Source organism: Centruroides vittatus, unplaced genomic scaffold (genome assembly GCF_030686945.1).
Source record: "Centruroides vittatus isolate TY-2023 unplaced genomic scaffold, ASM3068694v2 contig_329, whole genome shotgun sequence".
NCBI lineage: Eukaryota > Metazoa > Arthropoda > Arachnida > Scorpiones > Buthidae > Centruroides > Centruroides vittatus.
In genome coordinates, this window is record NW_027122113.1 from 1,571,507 (window position 1) to 1,594,024 (window position 22,518).

The following is a 22,518-nucleotide window of genomic DNA, read 5'->3' on the forward strand; positions in this document are numbered from 1 at the left end:
GGAATTTATAGGTCTACAGTTTTTGAAAATTGCAGCCCAAAAAATTGAGCTGCATAGAGAATCTATTATTTTTGCAAAGTACTTAAAAAAACTCGATCAGAATAGAAGCATACTAATAATGAAAATTTCTTGAATAAAGATTGATAAATAAATAGCATTTGTCGCTTCAGCCTTTTCTTAAATAGGCAAATTTGCTTAAATTACAAATTTTTGGGACGGTTGAGTTTTGGGATAGTCGAAAAACTGAGCTCTTGCGCCCCCAACTCTAACCTCTTTGAAACGTCCCTGAAATTCCGGTCTATTACATGAAATTTAAAAATAACTGGCACCGATTTTGAGATGGGCTGGCGTGGAATAGTCCACGCGATCCGAAGTTGGGTCTACCATAATGTATATTTTGTAACTTTTAATTCGAAAATAACCGATTCCGACTTGAGCCGTAGACTGCCACTATAGGGCCCGTATTGGACTAATGTTCGGCACCGCCCAGATTCGGTCCCAGATCGGTAAGCTGACGCCTTAACCCTCTCTGCCATCCGGCAGGAAATTTATATGTATGGACTTATATTTGAAATATAATTCCTCGTGTCCAGTCTCACGCTGATAGCAAGTAATATTTTATTTAGATAATTTTCTTCATTAAATTAAATTAAAATTGATTTTTAATTAATGTACAGAACCCAACAGAAACAATATGCACATTTCCTTATTCATTTAAGATCCTTCTCAACTGATTCGAAAAGCAACATTGGGCCATTGGTTTTCACTTATTTATTCGATTATAATAAACAACTCGTTCATAACTCATCAAAGACAATTGTTCATTTTTATCGAATCGTTTACAAACAACTCTTTATTATAAATAATATAGTTTGTATAGGGATATAAGACATTTAGAAAGGAGGCATTGTTGTTAACTTTAAAATACACCCGTTTATATCACTAAAAACAATTAGGTCTACGAAAGTGTTACGATTTTCATACATTATTTTCCTATTTACAAATATAAATAAGTTTCATCTAATGCAATATAATAAATGAATTTAAAATATCAAATTATAAAAATGATTTTAAGAAATGCACTAATCCCTAAAACTATTCTTGACAAAATTAAATAATAAGTTACAGTTTTCCCAACTACTTTCAGTTTTTAAAATTATAATTTAAAGTACATATTTTAATTATTATAGTATTTTTATATAGTATATAATAAACGAGACAAATAAAGTCTAAAACTTTAACATAATAAATTATCTTATAAATGATTCTGGATAATTATCAAGTGAAACGAGAGATTTTTGGCTTTGATGCATCGAGTGTGAATGGTGAAGATAAAGACTGAAGAGAATTAATGGAAATTACACTATAGTATCGATAACACGTTATTCTACCTTATTGATAATCTACATATATATATATTTCATATGAATCTGTAGACAAAAGCCTTATCTAAAACATAAGTAAATTAATTAAGAAAAAGATGAAAATTTCTACCTTAAATTAAGACTTCCTTTAGCGCCGTTTAGCAAAATATTACAACGTGTGCCTGAACCGTATCTGAATATAGAGTCAAACCCGGAAACAGAACAGTACCGTCAGCAGTTTAAAAACGAAGTAAGAGAAGAATATTGTCCGCATTCTAGAGCAATCGGTAAACTTGGTGTTGCGAAATGGTTTGCAATGGAGCTACATAAAGGAGTAACTAATTCAGTTACTTAATTATGAAACTAACAAAATTGTTATCTGAAATTATATCTAAATGTGTATTTTTTTTTTACTGAAGAAGATTCGTTGTCTCAAATGAGAGAACCAAATGGCTTACTTCCAAGCGAACTCAAACTAATTTGGGATATCATTGATTTCATAAACAATGTTTGTTGGAAAGACTCCATTATTACTATTCTGCCAAACTGTAAAGAATATTTGGGACGAGATATACAGTATGTCAGACAAGAACTTGAAACTAAGAATAAGCTGCACTTCACCTTCAGTGCTTTTTCACTTCTAATAAAAGAAGGAACAATAGAAAAATCGAGAAAAATCGCGCGTTAATCGAATGGGCTCTTTGGTCAAACTCCAAAAAAATTTCGTTTCGGTGGCACTAATACGTCGCTTACGCTATGATTGACGATCCATTCGATACTTGATATAACACTAACATTATTCACTCGTTTATCGTGCAAATTCCCCTCTAAACTGCTCGAAACCAGTTGCAAAGCTACGATAAATCCACGTTATTGCCTTATGCCGAATATATTAGTGAAGTTTTTCTTATAAATAACATTGTTATTCCGAAATTTGGCAATGGTCCTATTTTCAAAAAAAAGTCTAAAGTGTTGCCAATTCCACCCACATCGTGACGAAATAGATGAAGGACGTCGCTTTTGGATTTCTGCCTTTATAACAGTTAACATAACATTCTTATCTTTCAACGTCTTGTTTGGTTTGTCTTCGTCAATAAATGTCATTCGGAACATTTAAAGATCTAGAAAGTTTTTCCTCTATTTTTATTTTTTATTATTTTTTTTTACAAATTTGGCATAAACTTCCAAAGAAAAGATCATATCCCAACATGGAGAGGAACTTTCTAACAGACAATTGCTGTATTATTTTTTATCCAGAAGATAATAAGTTGCTTTAAAAAGTTATCAAATATTTTATTTAATTTTTAAAGCAAATTTTTAAAGCTGATAAAAATTTTGAAGTACAATTTGGAATTTGAAAGTCATTCGATTGATTTACTGAAAAATTAATTCGACTTTTATTCATTATTTTCACTTTCCAGTATAGAACCGATTTTAACTAATTTTCTAGAATTTTTGTTGAAAATATTTTAAAATAAAAATGATTTACGAAAATTTTTCTTGATTTCTACTGTTGAGTAATTACGACAAATCGTAATCGTAAATTTATTTTACTTGTAACTAATTTATTTTTCTTATTAAAATACTGTGAAATCATTATTATATTTCGTAGTGTGGAACACAGGAATATCATATTTTTAAAAAAATTTCTTCGTAATAGTTTTAATTTCGATTTATTTCTTAATTTTTCTTACAATTTTCTCGACTTTTTTAGCAGAAAATAAAAAAAATAATTCACATTTTATTTTTAAAAAGTTGAATTTTGAATTAAAAAACTTAAAAACCGATAATGAAATGAGTTTTTTTTAAAATGAAAATATAGTTATTTTTAATCCAAAAATTTTCATTTTTCTAGAAAACTTGTGTTTTAGACGTATAAAAATTTATTTTAGAAAATTCTATTTATTCTGCCACGTTTATTCATTCTTTTTTTTTCTTTAAATAAATAAATCTTAAGGTATTTTCAATGTAAAACATCTTTTCGGATATTTGGCGAAGGTCAGGCTCATTTAACAATATGAAAAAAAATCGTCTAAAACAAGAATTTTGATCGTTAAAAAATTATAATTTTTTTTAAAATTACTTTTTATTAAATATACTCAATAGATGGCAGCAAAGACGTTACCAGTCCGATGAAACTCGCATCTCATCGGCATTTTTTTTTTTTTTTTTTTTGAACTAATGACAGTCGAGTATCTAGGATTTTAAGAAAACTGATGCTGTTCGAGACAGATTCTAGGGGGTTTGGAGATAGGAAAAAAGCATGGGAATATGTCACAAAGTAATTTCGGGGGGTTATATCTCGCGAAGGGTATGGTTCTTTTGACTTTTTTGCTCGTATGAGTATGGTCTACAGCTGTTAAGGTCCCATCTCATTCGGAGCTTGAATTGAGCCTTATAAAAATTACAGTATGATACTCGATGAGGAATAGGGAAGAGGATAGAAAAGGCAGAAAATCATTACATTTTTCACTAGAAATGATCGAAATTAATTACATAAAAATTCAAAATAAGTATGTTTAGTCTATTCTTCACACTCTTGTGTTTCCGAGAAATATCAGTAAATTTTTGTTTTTTTCCCCCCTCCCTTCTTTGTACAAGATTACTTTCTGCCATTGAAGTCATGCAATACGCGTTATTATGTTTATTTTTATTTTAAAGTTATAAAACTGATTGCTTTGATATCAAGGGGGCGCTGCAAAATCATAAGCACCCCCCTGGATAATCCAGTCTAGTGGCATTCAAATAGTTATCCGATATGATATGAAAAAATAATAAAAGATTTCGTTTTGAATACTTTTATTATTTATTTAAAATTACTCGAATTTAGATAATGTTTCGTTTATGAATTTTTATAAAGATAAATTTACGGCATAAGAATAGAAATTATTAATCATCAGTTGTAAACGCTTCGTTACTATACGCAGTTTTATATTCATTATAGAGGATATTTAATTAGTCGAATGACTTCAAAATTATTTTTATTAGTTGTTTACATTGAATGAAATTTTAAAAATCGTTTTCAATCTTTCAATTTTAAATAAAAATGACGAAATAGTTAATTCTTCTATAAACAGATGGCGCCACGTGTAGCAAATACAGCACTATTTAACGTGTCGTTTCCATTTTTACTATTTATACAAAGATTATTGCTTCTCCGAATAATATTTTATTCTATAATGATTTACGTATTAATGAATTTTAAAGCAAGCTATTGTATTTTTATCGTATTCAAATGTGACAAAAACAATATTCTGTCTAGTCCAAGTTAATCTTGGTAATTACTTGAAATTCTTCTTTGATCGAACGTAAATTTTGATTACTTTAGTAACGACTTTTTTTTTCAAATAAAATAGTTTCTCACTAATTTTTATTTGTTGCTTCAGTTCTTTCGTACTTTAGTCATTATTCGGCCAGAAAAGAAATTAAACAGCGGGATTTCCGATTCAATATGTTTCGAACGTAAATTTTAACAGAAATTAGAATTTTCGGATAGAATGGAGAATTAATTTTTTTTTTTTTTTTTAATAGTCCTAAATTAGTTTATTCTTATTTGTTTATTTAATTTTATACTAAAAGTCGATTGATATTTATGGTTACTTATTGGATAGATTCTGTGTTAGTTACTTCCAGCTTCCATCATTGTACTTACAAATTTCAACAGTATTTAATGATTACATAAATAAAAATGCAAAATAAAAAAAGTTAAATAAGTTGTATCAATCAGTTTTTTTTAATTAAACGAAATTGTTTTCATAGTTAGCCACATATATAAGTGTTAGAAATACTGTCTATCACAGTGATATGATAAAATTCTGCATTACAGACAAAATATAAGTAATATTTTCTACCTTTTATATTAGTTTAATATAATTCTGCTTTTTTAAAACCGATTTTAAAGCGGAAAACAAGAGAATTTTACAAACAAACGCGATAAAAATGAGAGAAAGTTGCACGTGTATGGCTAATTCGAAACACTTCTTTGCTCCGAAGCGACTTGATTTTACATACACGGCGCATACCAAACACATATTATTTAACACGTGAAGAGGCATTTTGGACCGTACAAGTACATCGTTTGGGTCACATAATCCTATTCCCATTTGGGACTTATTACAATTACATCCAATATCAGGAGAATAACTGGAGAGTGAAGCGCAGTCGTTAAGATACCCCATGGAATCCGAATCATAGCTTTACGATCTGTTTCAACTCATTTATCTCCTTATGGGATTAACTTAACTCTTGTAACATACTTTCATCAAAGTATAAAATGATGCAATTCCAAATCTCGGTGTGCTTAAGCCAGCCTCTTCTAAAGAGTAAATTTCTGTAAACGTCTTAATTTTCGTTAAGAAAATAATAATAATCCTTGGGAAAAAAAATGAAAAAAAAAGGGAAAAGTTAACAAATTGGCCAATATATGCATCTGACACGAGAAGGGGAAAGTAATTTATGTAAATTTGTAAAAAGAGAAAGGATCACAGAAAAGTCAACATCAGAAAAAGAGAAGAACTTAAAAAAAATATTTGATAGATGATTTATAGATTTACTTACAGTAATAGCTCCGAGTTAATTTTCTTTCTTGGCAATTATCTTATCCAATAATTCAAAAAGTCAAAGGGGATGTACAGCTATCGACATTTTAACCTTTTTTGAAAGAATGTATCCTTAATTGTGTTCAGTTTTCGACACAATTAATTATATTTCTATTTTCTGATTCGGGAGAGAGGTAATTTGCTTCTCTTTTCTTCTTTTTTTTTCCGCTCGTGTTGTCATTAAAACATTTTGCCAAAACATCAATAACAATGACTTAAACATGCAGCAATATCTGCAAAATGTATACTTGTCGCTTACTTTCATTTATCAGTCTGAATTTCAATACTATAATTCGAGATACATCTCCATTTTTTTTTTTTCTAAATAATAAATTTCATAATTCCTTTTTAACTTTTATTATTATTATCGAGCATATTTAAAGATCATTTCGAACTATTTTAAATAAAGAATACGCCATGGGAGTCTGTTAATCGTATATGTTGATAAATGTCCTCCGTTCTCTTGGAGCATCCATAAATTACCTCCTCTCTCTCTCTCTCTCTCTCTCATCAACCCCTTAGATAGTAGTGGGAGAGATAACACAATTACTACCGCAATATGATTGTGAAGAATGGCACAACACAACTTCTCCATTATACAGTATAAGTTTAACTTTACAATAGAAAGAAGACATGTAAATGAGTTAAAACGAAAAAGAATAACACTAGACACTAACGACTGAAGTGACTGTAGAGTGTGATTGAAGCTGATGAATAATATATGCCGTTCGCAATGACATGAAGCCAGATTAGTCGCAGCGGGAGGAACATTGTTTCCTTTAAAACATTGTTTTGATGTTGTGATTGTTGTCGGAGGTTAACTCTAAAGTTGCGCTTGATAAATTGGAGCTGAGTGTTTATATTTTACAACTCAACTTTACAAGAGACATCCCCCCTCTTCTTCTTCTTACAACAGACTCTCGTTCCATGTAAAACGTAATGTAAATAAATAAAAGGGCATTTTAGATTTTTGTAAATAGTTATACATTGCTTAGGCGAGTGAGATGCATTTATATATTCGCTGGAAAGTTAGTGTTTCCGAATTCAAATCCGGATCAGCATCGTAGCATGGTTCGCGCCATACAAAAATGATCGATAGGAATAAGTGAGTGAGTAAACTTTGAAAAAGTCTATCTCAATTTCGAAGTTAAAAGTTTCTTGACAGTTTCGGGAGACAGACTCTTTTCCACGTCTTTAGCTCCCGTATCCGAGTGATGTATGAAGTTCCAAAGACTTCATCCGGCCACCAGATATCATTAACAATTAAAATAAAGCAAGTATTCGGGACGAAGTAACCTACCCGAAAAGATAAATCAAACTGAAAATGGCGAAGAAAGCATTTCTTCATCAGTAAGAGAAAGAAGTATTCATCATTTGGATTCGAAAAAAAGAAAGGAAGAAAGGGCGATTATCCTTTTAAATTCATCTTCTCCAAGCATCGAGGGAACCCGCAACTGTTCTAGATCTTGGATCGCCTCTGGCAGTAAAACGAATGTCTGATCAATTCCAACATTAGCACTTTTCCAAAAAGGAAGTTGTATATATTTTCGCAGTCTCCGAAGCAAGAACACTCGCGGGCCATTTTTCAGATATATTTAATATACTGCAGACAAGTTTGTGTGGAAGAAGGAAGAAGTTGTGTAAGCTTAGAATTCGGAACATTTTTCTTTACAGTAACGTTTATATATGCTACAGATAAGTCAACAAGTTAAACTGGGATTCAATTGAGATTGTTATGAATATATTAAGTTACCAACTCCTGAAAAGTTCAATTTCTAAATTGAATTTTTTTATATACGTATATATATATATAAAAGTTCACAAGAATACATATTAATTTTAAAATGTAGTAGAATTATAATAAGTGCGTGGATTTATTAACAAGAATCTTAGTAAAAAATCTAATCTAATCATTTAGAAATGTTAATTATTAATTTTTAATAATTTTTCTGGGAAAAAATAAATAAAATAAGGTATAGATAAGTGGAAAGATCATAAAAAAAGCAAACTAAATAATTATTTGAATTAATTTAAAAATTCCCTTTAATTTTTGTGGCCAAACGTATATTATTCTTAAAGAACAATCTTTTATATTACAGTTATCGAGTGAACCAAGACAATTAACCCGTGATATAAAAAAAAACATTTCAAAATTAGTTTTTTTTAAATACAAAATTGTAAAGTTATTAAGTTTAAAATTACATGTAAACAGAATGGCTTAGAATGAGGAGAGATTTATTTGTGCGAGTAACATTTTTAAACAAGTTAAACTAGAAATATATGCAAAATTATTATGAATAAATTAATATATATTCAGCAATAATTCAGTTTTAATTTTTTAAATATGCAAGCGTTAAATCACTACGTGCAAAAATCTAAAAATGAAAATCATTCTAAGTTGTATTCAATTTATAAGTTTTAACCAGTCAAAACACAGTTCAACCATCTTATAACCAATTTAAAAATCTAATAATACATATCGAAACAACCCTAAAATCTTTCTAAAATTTATAATAAAAAACTCAAAAATATTCCAATTATTAAAAAAGAAATGAAAACAAGTCTTTCAGAATCATCTTACAATCAAAGCAACCTTCTCTATAATCTAATTTAGTCAATTCTACTTTAATTTAGAACTATTATTATTTTTTTTTTTTTAAAAAAAGGCAAAAAATTTAGAAACAAATTCGAGAAAAATCTAATTAAAATAATTTTAAAATATTATTAGAAGTAAGTAAGAAGAAATAAAGGAAAAAAAATTACAATCAATTAACGTTTCATTGAGTATTTATAAAACGTAATTCTACTTAATTTAACTTGAAAAAAATTATATTTGAATCGTCTAGAGATTCATTAACGTCAGACGAAGAAGAAGAAAAATTTTTTGGACGGTTTATCTTTTTAGTAGTAAGATTAATAATAAGAGTAATAATTATCGCCATTTTGAAAGAATAGAAAGTAGACAGGTTGTCATTTCTCTTTGCTTTCCTTCTGTGAATTAATCAAAATTATCCAACTTCAATTATATTTTAAGAAAGACAAGCCACTTCAATTAATGAATGTAGTGGTCGACTATGACAAAAATGACTTTTATAAAGATAAACTTCGCTTTCTGCCTCCTTTCCCTACACGATTTTTTTTTCTACTTTTTTTTTTAATTCTAAAAACACTCTGGAATATTGCTAACCATTTATGAGTACTTATTAAGATATATTAAAGCAATTAATAGGCACTAATAAAGTTTTCTTCGCGATTATTTACCTGTTTTCTTAAGGGGTAAAAGGGAGGAAATCTGTTTATCTTTCTTCCTCCTCGTAGTTCAGATTAATTCGATATTTTTCTATTGAGTTTAATGGGTATGGCAGAATGAATCTCTTGTATTCCTATGGGTGATAATGAAACATAAAACAAGCATAATTTGTAGGACAGTTATGATGCATAGGTTAGATTTACGAAGTGCAAACCCCGTTCATAAATCATACACAAGCTACGGATATGCATACTTAAGGAAGAGCTTCCATTGACTCGCATTAATGCCGAGCTATAAAGAGAAAATTCCATAATGGATGCTATGACGAAAAGATAAATTTTGTTTCGTTCACTGATAATAACTACATGAAAAAATAAATAAATGATAAATAAGAATCAAATTTTTTAAAATTGTTTAAATAACTTTTAAACGGTATTTAAATTAATAATTAAAAATGGAAATTCAAATTAATTCAAAAATTTTAAATGTTTATCCTATTGGTTATTTTACGAATGACGTAAGGTAGAGTAATTTTCAAATCGGCCGATAGATGGCGAGAGTTGCCCATAGATTTAAAGTTGAGAATTAATAGGGAGGTTGAGGCCGACGTTTTCAACGCGAAAACGTGTACGTCGGACGTTCAGCGTCTCTTTACTGTGAGCCTAAAAGTTTGACGATGGCATTTGGAACATCAGTGGAATCATGCTCGACGTTCCAAACGCCATTGTCGAACTTCTAGGCTTACAGGAAGGCGGTGCTGAAGGTCCGACGTACACGTTTTCGCGTTGAAAACGTCGGCCGCAACCTCGCTAATATCTTCAAGTATGTTTTTTTTTTTTGTTTTTAAATATTAAAATTTTTTATTCTATTAATTATCTACAGAATAATTTTTATATTATTATTTTAAAACTAATTTAATTTTTATAATTATTTTAAAAAATAAACAAAATTAAATTCTTTTTATTATTATTATTATTATACAGGTAAAGGAAAAAAGGAAGCAATTTATTGAAATGTAATAAAGCAGAATCTTAATAAGATATAATATAAATTAAATAACTGTCATATGTTATTGAAGGTATAATGAGAAAAATTCACATTTTTGCTGTTTCATCTGGCCAAACAAGCAATTCTGAAATTTGTAATTATCTTTTATGAACATTATTATTCCAAAAAAAGGAAACAACCTATTTCTATTTGTATGATGATTTCTGATGAAATTCCAATTAAACTGATAATTACAAAAACTTAAATATTTTATAAAAGCAGCTACCAAAATATAAAAACTTCTAATGCAGAAATTTTAATAAAGATTTTTCTTGGTTTTTTTCCTTTTCTCCATGTTCTTGTGGCCCTGTCCTGTGTCCAATTCGCCATCTTGTCGCCATCACTCGAATTACTGGATAGATAACAACAGATTATCATGAAATACGACCTTATGCGGTTAGTATTAATACCATAAATTTTGATAGTTGAAATGATAATCATCATAAGTGGAAAACAAATGATAGTTTGATAAGGTAATATCACATAATAATACACTCTTTCGTCAAAAATTACTTTATTGACACTCAAAATAATTATGCATTTTTTGACATATTTTAAAATTATCTTCTTCTAGACATAAATAGCAATTAAATAGAAATTACATATGATTTTTACACAGTAAATCAAACTTGTACCTTTACACTGACAGATATGAAACGTCTCTATAACTTCTGTAATTTAATATACACACATGTATATATTTATATATCTACTATGTTGACAAAGACTGATCTGTAAAAATCAAAAGATATCAATTACTTAATTATACATCAAATAATTTTTTTAATATAATCATATATACCATATATTTTTAATAAAAAAATTATTATATATAAAATTTGCCATCACATTTTCAAAAATTTATTTGTAAATGAAAGGTTGCCTTCAAAATAAAAATTTTAAAAATTGGTTTTTGATTGCCAAGTTTTAATTATTTCAGTGTTCTTAGAAACAAATTCTTATTAAAATAAGCAAATGCTAAGTGTTTAAAAGATATTTGACAATAGTTTTAATGGTTAGATATAACAATTTATTTGGACAAGTAAACCTTTCGAGATATGATGATATTAAAATATATTTTGCCTATGAGTTTTGTCTCAAATTAAAAATATTTTTCACTTGAGACAATAAGAAAATAATAAATAAATAAATTCTAATTATTATTATATATTATTACTGAAATTTAGTTTATATGTTATTTTCAAAGCTGTACAATTTTATTACATTTATAAACATTAATAATGTTTATAATTAATTTTAAAAATTATTTTAATTCTACTAATCTAATACTAAAAATGTACAGCAACTTTGCATTTTACCATTTTATAAAGCAAAATTTAGATATTTCTTTTTAAATTTGTTTAAATGCAAAGCAAAATTTAAATTATGAAAATACAAATATAATTAATAAAGATATTGCAACACTGAATTTATTTATTTATTATTAACTTAAATTATCATTTAGATTCTTTTCACAGAAAATTTTGAAAATATTTTTCATATTTAAATAAATTCCTTAACAAATTTCTACATAAATTACTGAAGAAATATTTATTATTATAATCAAAATATAAAACATATATAAATAATAATTTTGTTAACATTGTTTCTAAAGAATAAAGCATCTTTATTGTATAATCTTTATCACAAAAACTTTATTTCTCATCTTTAATATAGAATTTTTTTTTTAAATCCCGTTCTTTGTATAGATTTGTTTTTAATTTATATTACAGTCTAATCTATTCAATCTTAATTTTGGCAATTTTGCTTATCTGGTTAGATTATTATTTAAAAAAAAAATTTTATTATCCATTTCTTCTGTTTTTGATACTGCTCATTTAAAACTTTTGATTTCATTACTTTATTTTTATATTATTTTTTTATCCCTTTATCTTATTTTTTTATATTTTCTATTTTCACTTCTTATTTTATTTGTTTTCTTTATTTTGATTTTTTCTCGTCTTTCTTTTTAAATTTGTTTAAATGCAAAGCAAAATTTAAATTATGAAAATACAAATATAATTAATAAAGATATTGCAACACTGAATTTATTTATTTATTATTAACTTAAATTATCATTTAGATTCTTTTCACAGAAAATTTTGAAAATATTTTTCATATTTAAATAAATTCCTTAACAAATTTCTACATAAATTACTGAAGAAATATTTATTATTATAATCAAAATATAAAACATATATAAATAATAATTTTGTTAACATTGTTTCTAAAGAATAAAGCATCTTTATTGTATAATCTTTATCACAAAAACTTTATTTCTCATCTTTAATATAGAATTTTTTTTTTAAATCCCGTTCTTTGTATAGATTTGTTTTTAATTTATATTACAGTCTAATCTATTCAATCTTAATTTTGGCAATTATTGGTTTTAGAGGGTGTAGATAAAAATCTAACGGAGCTGCTCTACTACAGTTCTTAAAACATCAACTAATCTTAAAAATTTTATTAAGAAAAATCAATAAATGGCTTTTGAATCTTAATCTAATTCTCTTTTCCAAGTAAAAATTTTTCAAATACTTGTTTTGTTTATGCTTTCGTATTCAGAATTATTTTATAATTTTTAATATGAAAAATAATATTCTTATCATAATACGATAAGTCGCATTAATGTCAAGCAGAGATAGTTAGCTTTCAATAGCAGTGAATGACAAATACCAATCTCGTGTCATCTTTTGAAAGAAATAGTATCCGTACCAAAGAAACAATGATAAAAGTGTCCATTAAAGATATTTTATCCTAATTTTTCTGTTGTAATATCACACTTATTATATAAATTTAACATAATCTTCAATACTTTTTCTATAGATAAGATAAATAATTCAAAATTTGACATACAAGGTATGGTACTTATCAAATTATTTTAAAAAAGTTTATTATGATATAGTATTTAGAAGACAAGATGTTATCAGAATAACACAAATTGATATCTATGTTAAAATTAATTTGATTGATTAACGTTAAAACAAGTAATATGAATATTTAAATTATTAAAAACGGATGGCGATTGGGTTAATTTAAGCCATGTTCTTGTCAAAAATAAAATGTATAAATACTAGCTAAATTTTAATGTAAAACTTTATCAAAATTTAAATTTTATACTATGTAACAATATTAAATTTTTCTATTTGTAGATACATTAAAGGTCAATGTATTCAATAGCATTTGATTAATATAGCTTGAGCAGAATCAAAATCCTAGTTTTCTTTTCTGTAGTCCCAATATATACATTTTATACAACAACCAAAATAACATATAAGAGCCATTTAAAGTCAAAATAGCATTTAATCTAAGAAGACAGTCTGCTGAAACATTTCCCAAACAAAGTTTAACCACTAAATGCTTTTGAACTTATTAAATCTGTAGTTAAATATCATTACAAATGTTTTACAGACTGTCAAACTATATAAATTTCACATGTTTAGAAAATTAAAAGTTACTTCAACTGTTACAGAGACTTTAATATTTTCAATTAATAAATTTGGAATTATAGTAGTATACAAATGATATTAATGTGTTAAAATAACTTGATTATATTTAAATTCTTTGAATTTTTTTTTAAAAATAATGGCATATATATTTTTAACTTTAAAACCTAATGGAAGGAATACAAATAACTTTTATACATATTATATTAAGAATGAAATATTTCAACAGATCATTGACGTTAAAAGTTATTATTCATCTAATATTTGCAATTACAATAGTCTATATATAAAGTATAAAATTATGCAAACTGAAAAATATATTTAAAAGATTCAAAACTAAATTTCATAATAGAGATTTCTCAATTTATTTATCATAATCTATAATAAATGGAAACTATAAAACTTGCTAATTCGACAAGTTTATAAAATATCTTACAAGAATATTTACTAAGTGATTGCATAAATAAAAAATTATGCTATAAAATTTAAGGATAAAATAAAAAGAAAAAAAGAAAACTTGATAATAGAAGCTTCAACAGTTGGATAATAGCCAATGAAAAGTTTCAGTAATGAAATTAGAGGAAATTCAGTTTTTAAATGTATCAGTAGCAGTTGTTTACTACATAAAAATCATCAGAGATTATTAATTTGAATATAAATTATTTTATAATAATTTCTATATATTAATTATTCATTAGCTTAGGTCATTGTAAATTCTATTAACTTTTAATTATATTTTAAAATAATTTTCATTAAAATAATATTATAAATATAGAAATGTATTTTTATTGTGTCACTCAATATTATTTTCGGCAACCCGTCTACAAGAACTAATTTTGAGATATATTTTAATAATTTTATTAAAATACTAGTTAATATTGATTATAAGGATAATGTGAAAGCATATATAGTAAAATTAAAACTAAGTTATGTTTCTACTAAGTGTGTAATTTCATTAACTTAAAGTCTATTAGATAAATTGTTTGTCCACCTCCTGTATAAAATTTTATACCAATTAGATATAATTAATTATTAAAAAACAATTATGTAATGAATTTCAACGAGATAATTTAACTTTAAACAAAAAATTAGAGCCTAACTTATATAACGTAACAATATTTTAACTTGCTTTTTTTTTATAATTAGTACAATTAATTGCAAAATAACTTTTATAATTTAATACATTTTCAGGTTTATAAATTCATCTAAATTTTTATAAAATATTGTAATAGTTATGAAAAAAATAGTTTAATGCATGGTGTAAAAATCGACTGCATTAATATTTTTTGGTCAAGTTCATTTACGGTTTATAAGAAGGTGAGTGTTAAGAATTTTATTTTGGAAGCAGTAGAAAACTCTTTAGAGTATTTCCTAACAATTTTAAAGTTTATTTAATTTTTGGTTATTTCCTAATTGAACCAAAACAATGATAGGATTATCAGGAATAAAGTTAACCATCTGTTGTGACTGTATACAGACTGAATCCATTTCAAAGAGGAAGTAATACAAGGCCATACACATAAATAATGACACTTAGAAAAATAATCAAGGTTATTATTTACATATGTATAACTAAAGAAATTGGTTCTTATATAGAAGAAAATGGATTGAAAGGAACAAACAGAATTGAAATTTATCAAATATCATCATAATGTTATTTTTATAATTTATTTTGAATAGATTTGTTTAGGAAAATTGTGGTTTATCATCTTTATAAATATATATAAACATATATTTGAGTTTGTTTGAATTTAAAATTAAAAAAGCAATTTTTAACTTTGTTAATAATAATATAATATAAAGACACAACTAAAAAAATTAAGTTAAAACTTGAAAGCATACATAAAACATATTTCCTGTCCGCTTTTAAAAATAAATTCTGAATGAACTCGATATAGTGAAAAATTTTGTTTTGTAAATTGAATGAATTTGATCTATAAAATGGAAAAAAGTGGTACGTATTTTGCAAAGACACTTTACAGATTTTATCTTTTAACATCAGAAAGTTATTTTCCGACTCCACAAAACAGAACACAAAACGTCCATCTACTGACCTTTGTAACCAGTTTGCAGCTACATGGTCTTTCTTTGGCATTTGAGTGTAATACCTTTCACTCCTGTTCAAGATCTTGACAGCGGCAATCACTTCTTACTTAGGCACTGTCACATCAATGTCAAGTAGTCTTGGGTTCTTCTTCAACTAGATGTTAGGAACCACTGTAAATCCAAGTGCTTTACAGACTTTGTAGCTGAAGAATTTACAATTGTCAATTACAAGGTATCAGCATCTAAACTGGATGATAGTACCATGCAAATGAAATAATGGGTCGAGACTGAATGTAAAAGTATCCGTAATAAAATTTAGTTATCTCTCTTTTGAAATAGTCAAGCTATTGACTACAGAAAAATAAAATACAAACCTGGCAAAAATATAAATCATACAATACAAGTATATTTGTAATAATATGCACAGAAAATTATCTTAATAAATTCACGTTATAATGATACCAATTAGTTATAACAATGTCCTTTCACTTAAAAAAATTTTTTTTTTATATTGTTAAATTTAAGATAACACAAAATCATATTTCCTTCAAGCAGTATTTGAAAATATATTAGAAAGGTACAATTAATTACCTTAAACAATTTATTTAAAAAAATTTAATTTATTAACTTAAAATTACATATTTTACTACTGATTTCATTATAACAGTTTTTTTCCAATAAACTTATAAAGAAAAACAATTTCATATTTAGATTATACTTATGTATTAATAACACACATTAATTTTAATTATTTAATATTTTAAAAATATATTTAAATTAAAATAAATGTAGTGATTAAAATAAAAACATTTTAAAATACTGTATAACAACAATTGCCCTGCTGCTAAACAGAATTTCAGACATAAATCAGTAAATATTGTAAATTATTTCTGAAAAAGTATGTCATTTTCAAACAATTACAATCCATGCAAAAATAATTCAAATATACATATTCAAAAAGTAATTTAGAAAATGTAAAATATTCATATTTGTACAAAAATCTTACAAATCTCTCTTTAAAATAATTTATCTTTTTTTTTTTTTGTTACTTTTTATTGTCATCAATGAAATTGTGACTTTCCATTGATGTATCCACCATCAATGAAGACATTCAAGTCATCATGAAATGCATCTTATGATGCTATAAAATTTAATCTGATAGAAAGATTAAGATTTTATGAGAACATTAAAGAGTAAAATGTTTTGTAAATTGACTATTTTATGTTGTTAAACTTTACGCACAATATAAATAGAAGTTCATTAACTTAATCTAATGAGTAATAATTTATAATAATTATGAAAGAAAAAAGTTTTTTAGAATAAAAAAAAAACTTATACATAAATTAAAATTAAACTAGTTAAAAATAATTTACAAGGTAATGGATTTATTTTGACTGCATTTATAGTGCCGAGTCCTTCTAAGTATGATATATGAAAACATATAAAGAGAAAGCAGAACATTTTTTGTTTGTTTATAAAAACTAACAAGTATTGGTCCCATTATCTCAAGAACACCAAATAAATAATTTATTACAAATTTTGCAAATTTTTCTGGTTAACAATAGCAAGAATTTTTTATATTGATCCAAAAATGATGATTTAAACTTGCTTGCTTTTCTAATTTGCGCTCAACTATAAACTTTATTTACGCCAAGTTTATCTTTTCATTTCATTCCAAAACGTATGCTAAAGGATTTGAAAAATGCACGAAAATCGAGCAAAATGAATAGTTTCGATTTTTATTTTAAAATGTTAATTATTAATTTAATTTGCATTTACAATTATATCAAATTCTCCTTTTGACCCGGCGAAAATATTTTCTTTATACATCTAATTTTAACATTTTTGACAGAAATATTTGAAAACTAAATGTTAAATGTTCATTCCGTTCTTGGAAAAATTCAATGTTTACTATTAAATAATTGTTAATTTATAACAATATCAAATTAACAAAATTTTAACAAATAAAGCAAACATTTAGCTAAATTAAAGAATTCTTTTAAAATGCAATTATTATTATAGGGCTATCATTTTCATATTAAATTTCTAATTTTATTTTATGTTTAATTTTTCATGAAATACCATCATGATAAAATTAAAATGTACTAATATATATAAAGACTTTAATTTTCTCAAGTAATTTATAGTTGTCATAGTTCTTGATACCTGTTAAATTTATTAAAATTAAAATTTTGGAATGACTTATTAAAGTCTGTAGACTTTCTTAATTGTAACTTAAAACACAGTAAAATCTGTAATAATCTTAGAAAATAAGCTTCAATTATTTTTTAATTTTATTGTAATACTTAGTAAAACTTTTATATAAATATTACTTAACAAAAAAAATACACAACAGGCATTAAAATTACATTTTTTTAATGTCATAAACTTATAAAAATTTCATTAAGATGACTTATCAAATATTATCAAAAATCATTCAATGTATTGATACAATTCTTAGAATAATAATACTTAAATATTAATAGAATTGTATGTATTGAATTTAATTGAAAATTATTTTAAATACAAAATAAATATAAAAGCGTAGCAATATCTGAAAACAATTACTGAATTAATTCAATTTATGATTGTTTTCTGATAGAGTCATATTTTATGAGTTGTATCGAATGAACTGAATCAGTTTTGAAATCATATTCTGTAGCTATTATATAAGAAAATGTACAAAATATTTAATTTTAAAAAATTAATACATTTATTGCAAAAATATTGGAAAAACAATTATTATTATTTTCGAAATGCAAAACTTTATTTTGAAAGATTATTGTATTATTAAGTTAACATTTATTCCAAATTTTTTTTTTCCTTTTTTAATTGGAAAAGCGTTTTTAGTATCGTCAAAACAACAGCTTTGCATTATATTTTTAAAAAGTTACAATGAATGTATTATTAATTATGTTGATGCTTTTGGATTAGAACTTTTCTTTTTAAGTATTTTTACAATTTTATATAATCACTACAGAGAATTAATTAAAATATATTTCTTTTATTAAATATATAAATTAATTAAAAATAAATAAATCCTACATAAAAATAAGATATAAAAATAGATCTTATACAAAAATAATTTATACTTAGACCAACATCATGAAAAGTATTGATAAAAGTACACGAATATCCCAAAACTTTAAAACATGTTTTAATAATTCATCACTAAATTTTATAATAATTTATCTTGTATTATACAAAGCAATTTGATTATTAAAAGATATGTATTTTCAACTAATAGTACAACCAAACCAGTAAAAGTTTTATCATCAATTTACAATAAATAGAAAAAAAATAAATTAGATATATATTTTCAATTGTTGAAAATTTGTAGATTCATATATATGCAAACAAACTAAATATACAATATTACAAACTAAAATATTGAATAAAAAAATTAATCTTTGCTTCATATTTGACAAATATGATCTTATATTTAAAGAAAATTTATGAGTTAACTTTATAAACTTTATATTTATATAGAGAAAATTATTTTTGCATAATTTTTAAAGTATTTCTTACATGAAAAAATTTTTTACATATGTCTATATATTTCAAAAATTTCTTTATTAAAAAAATTTAATCCTATTATTGTAGTAAGAAAACATTTACAATATTGATAAATATAAGTTTGAAATTATTTATTACTGAATTAGTAATTTTTGTTTCTAAATCAATATTCATATAATATTTAATAGATTTTATCCTTTTAAAAAATAACTTTACAATAGATAAATCAAGTTTTTTAGTTTAAAACTTCATATTAAGTGCTTTAATATAGTCGAATATGACATTTATTACATATTGTTATAATGACAGTCGTGCATTATATTGATCTTTAAATAATCTGTCTTATATTAGATAAATATATCCACTAAATATATAATTAATTATATAATTGTTCTATTAATAACTTAATTAACAAGCATTTTGTAGTAATATTAAATGAATAACAACATGTATATAAAAGTCTAAACTGACTGTAAAATTAAAAAATTAATAAAACAGCACACTCAATCTCAGTTATGTTATTGAAGAGAAATAAAAATTATTAATTAGACAGTAATTTTATATTGAAATATTTTTATTTCTCTACTCAGTAAAACCATTTTAAAATTATTACATTAAAACTTCCATTTTCATTTCTAATTCAATAAAATCTAAACTTTTTTAAAAATGTGTTTAAACTATTTTTAACTGTAGGCCAAAAAAGTCTTTATCGCTATTAATAAATGTAGATTTATTATAAATTACAATTTTGATTTTTCAATGAAACATTATTATTTATCTGAATTTATAGAAAATTTAATAAAAAGTTGTCAATTTTGTTTCTGCTGTACATTATCAATTAAATGAATTCTCAAGTTCTAGAAATTTCATAAAAATCAAGCAATATAAGATTAGATTAGTACGTAATAAAGAATATCAAAAGCAGTTTTATAAATCAAATGTCATTTTACATATTAGTAAACGAATTCTGTATTCATTATAAAATGATAAATTATAAAATTATCACAAAATAAATATAATAATTATTAATCTTAAAAAAATTATTTTAATAAACAAAAAAAAAGTCAATAGCAGAAACACTATGAAAAATAATTTCGATAATTTTGTATACAACAATCAAAAGTAAATAAGCAAAATACTTATTTTGGAATTTAATTTTTATGATAGATAACAACCATATAATATATAATAATCTGTGCAAATACTATGTCATCAACTTCCACTATCTGTAATACTTATCATGCGATTCCCTAACTTAGTTCCACTAAAATAAGATCTCAGAAACAGATTCTGAATATCGGAAAGAATATCATATCTTTTAATATAATAAATGACATTATATTTCAACTTCACATATATGAAACTAAATATTAAAAGATACACAATTATCTAAGTTGGAAGCACCATTCAAATTTAATATATGTTTTTCTTAATGCCACATCAAAACTTGTGCAATGTCGTCCTTTAAGAAATTTGATATGAATAAAATGACATGAGTCTTATTAAAACAAGAACTATAAAAAAAGAAAAAGAAAAAAAAGTTATTCTATAAGGACAAAAGTAGACATATTTATTTCATAGGCTAGTGTAACTGATGATACTATTACATAATAATGTAGTAAACAATGTCTTAAAATGAAGAATCATTACAAACAAATATGAAAAATATAGTCATTATAATAAAAACTTTTAGAAAATATTCAATATTCTACAAACTAAAAATAAATTCCTTAACAGAATCAACATACAACATTACAAATTAAACCACCCAACTACATCTTAAGTTGCCGAGAAAATTTATTTAAATGTTCGGCCTATTCGATAAACCGAGGATGGCCTATCAGGCCATCCTTGGTTTATCGAATAGGCCGAAAATGCTAGTTACATTTAAATAAATTTTCTCGGCAACTTAAAATGTAGTTGGGCGGTCTATTATTTGCCAAGCGTGTTTTCTGAATTACAAATTAATTTCTTAAAAATGCTAACACATACACATACTGTTACAAAGTTGTATAGTAATATTAAGAGCTATTCACAAAAAAAGGCAACTCAAAAGCCACTTTTATCATCATCATCATTTGCAAAAATGTATTTTGGATTGAAAAAAGTCACCAAACCTGTATATAATTTAACACAAAAAATGAATAAATCAAAATGTTAGTAAATTGATAAATTACATTACCTATACAAGAAATAAACTGTATTTTTATTGAAAGCATATTAATTTTTCAGTTTTTAATAGAAATATTCACAAAATAAATAATATAAATTACAAATTAATATAATAAAATCATATAATTATACAGTTTTATGAATTGTTTCCTGAGAATTTCTAATATTGCTGCAAGGAGTGAATAAATTTATAAAAAAAAAGATATCCTATGGAAATATAAGGATTTAAGGATCCCATAAATAATAGTACATTTTATAAATTAAATATAAAAATATAATTATAAATACTTTATATCATACTTTAAGCCACGAGATAATTGTTTTGGCTTGACAATCCTAGAAAAGCATTTCCATAGAGTTATACAAATTTACTTTTAAGCTAGGCATTTTTATAATTAATTTTTAAGATAATAATTAAATGTAATTAACGTTTAAATACAATGAACTAATCGTATTTTGTGTTTAGAATAAATTAGACAGAAGCGAAAGCAATAGGACTTAAGCAATGTTATCGTAGAAAGATACCGCAGAGATCGGTTAATTTCTTTACTAATCGGCTAAACTTAGGTTATAAAAGGTGGAAAACGATTTAAAATTGACTTATTAATTAATTATCAAAAGGACAAATTACAATTTAAAATATTTCGTCTCGACAAACGGACGATCAATAACGACTTAATACGTTACCGTTCTGAAATGGCAATTCACGACTTTCTAATCCATCCGAGTCGATATTATATGTATTAGAAGGTAATAAAGTAAAGAAATTGACTTAAAGATTGTATAAAAGCGTTATAAAAACGCCGAGAAGAGGAGAAAAACATCTTTGACTTAAGCCTAACACGCCGCCATTGAAGAGAGAATAAAAACTGGAGGAGGACGCATGCGTGCGGCAACAGGAACTTCCGCCGGAGTGGGCGGAGTTTAGTGGAGCCGTTCTTCCTTTTAGGTTAATGATTGACAAGTGGGCGGTCTCGTAACGTGACCCGTGTGCCGTACGACAATTGGCCATCTCTGGCGGTGACGTAAGAGCCGCACGCTCATCTTTTATGGCGAACTTTAGATGACTGGCATTATAC

General features: G+C 25.2%; 1 long non-coding RNA gene across 1 annotated transcript; it reads right to left on the bottom strand.

The window, feature by feature from the left end:
* Window positions 1-10,756: 10,756 nt before the first annotated feature.
* On the bottom strand, window positions 10,757-22,504 carry LOC136973763 (uncharacterized). The gene is made up of 2 exons (XR_010880547.1): window positions 22,127-22,504; window positions 10,757-10,991 (listed from the first exon to the last, which is right to left on the bottom strand). It is a non-coding gene; the product is annotated as an uncharacterized lncRNA (long non-coding RNA).
* Between the last annotated feature and the right edge of the window lie 14 nt (window positions 22,505-22,518).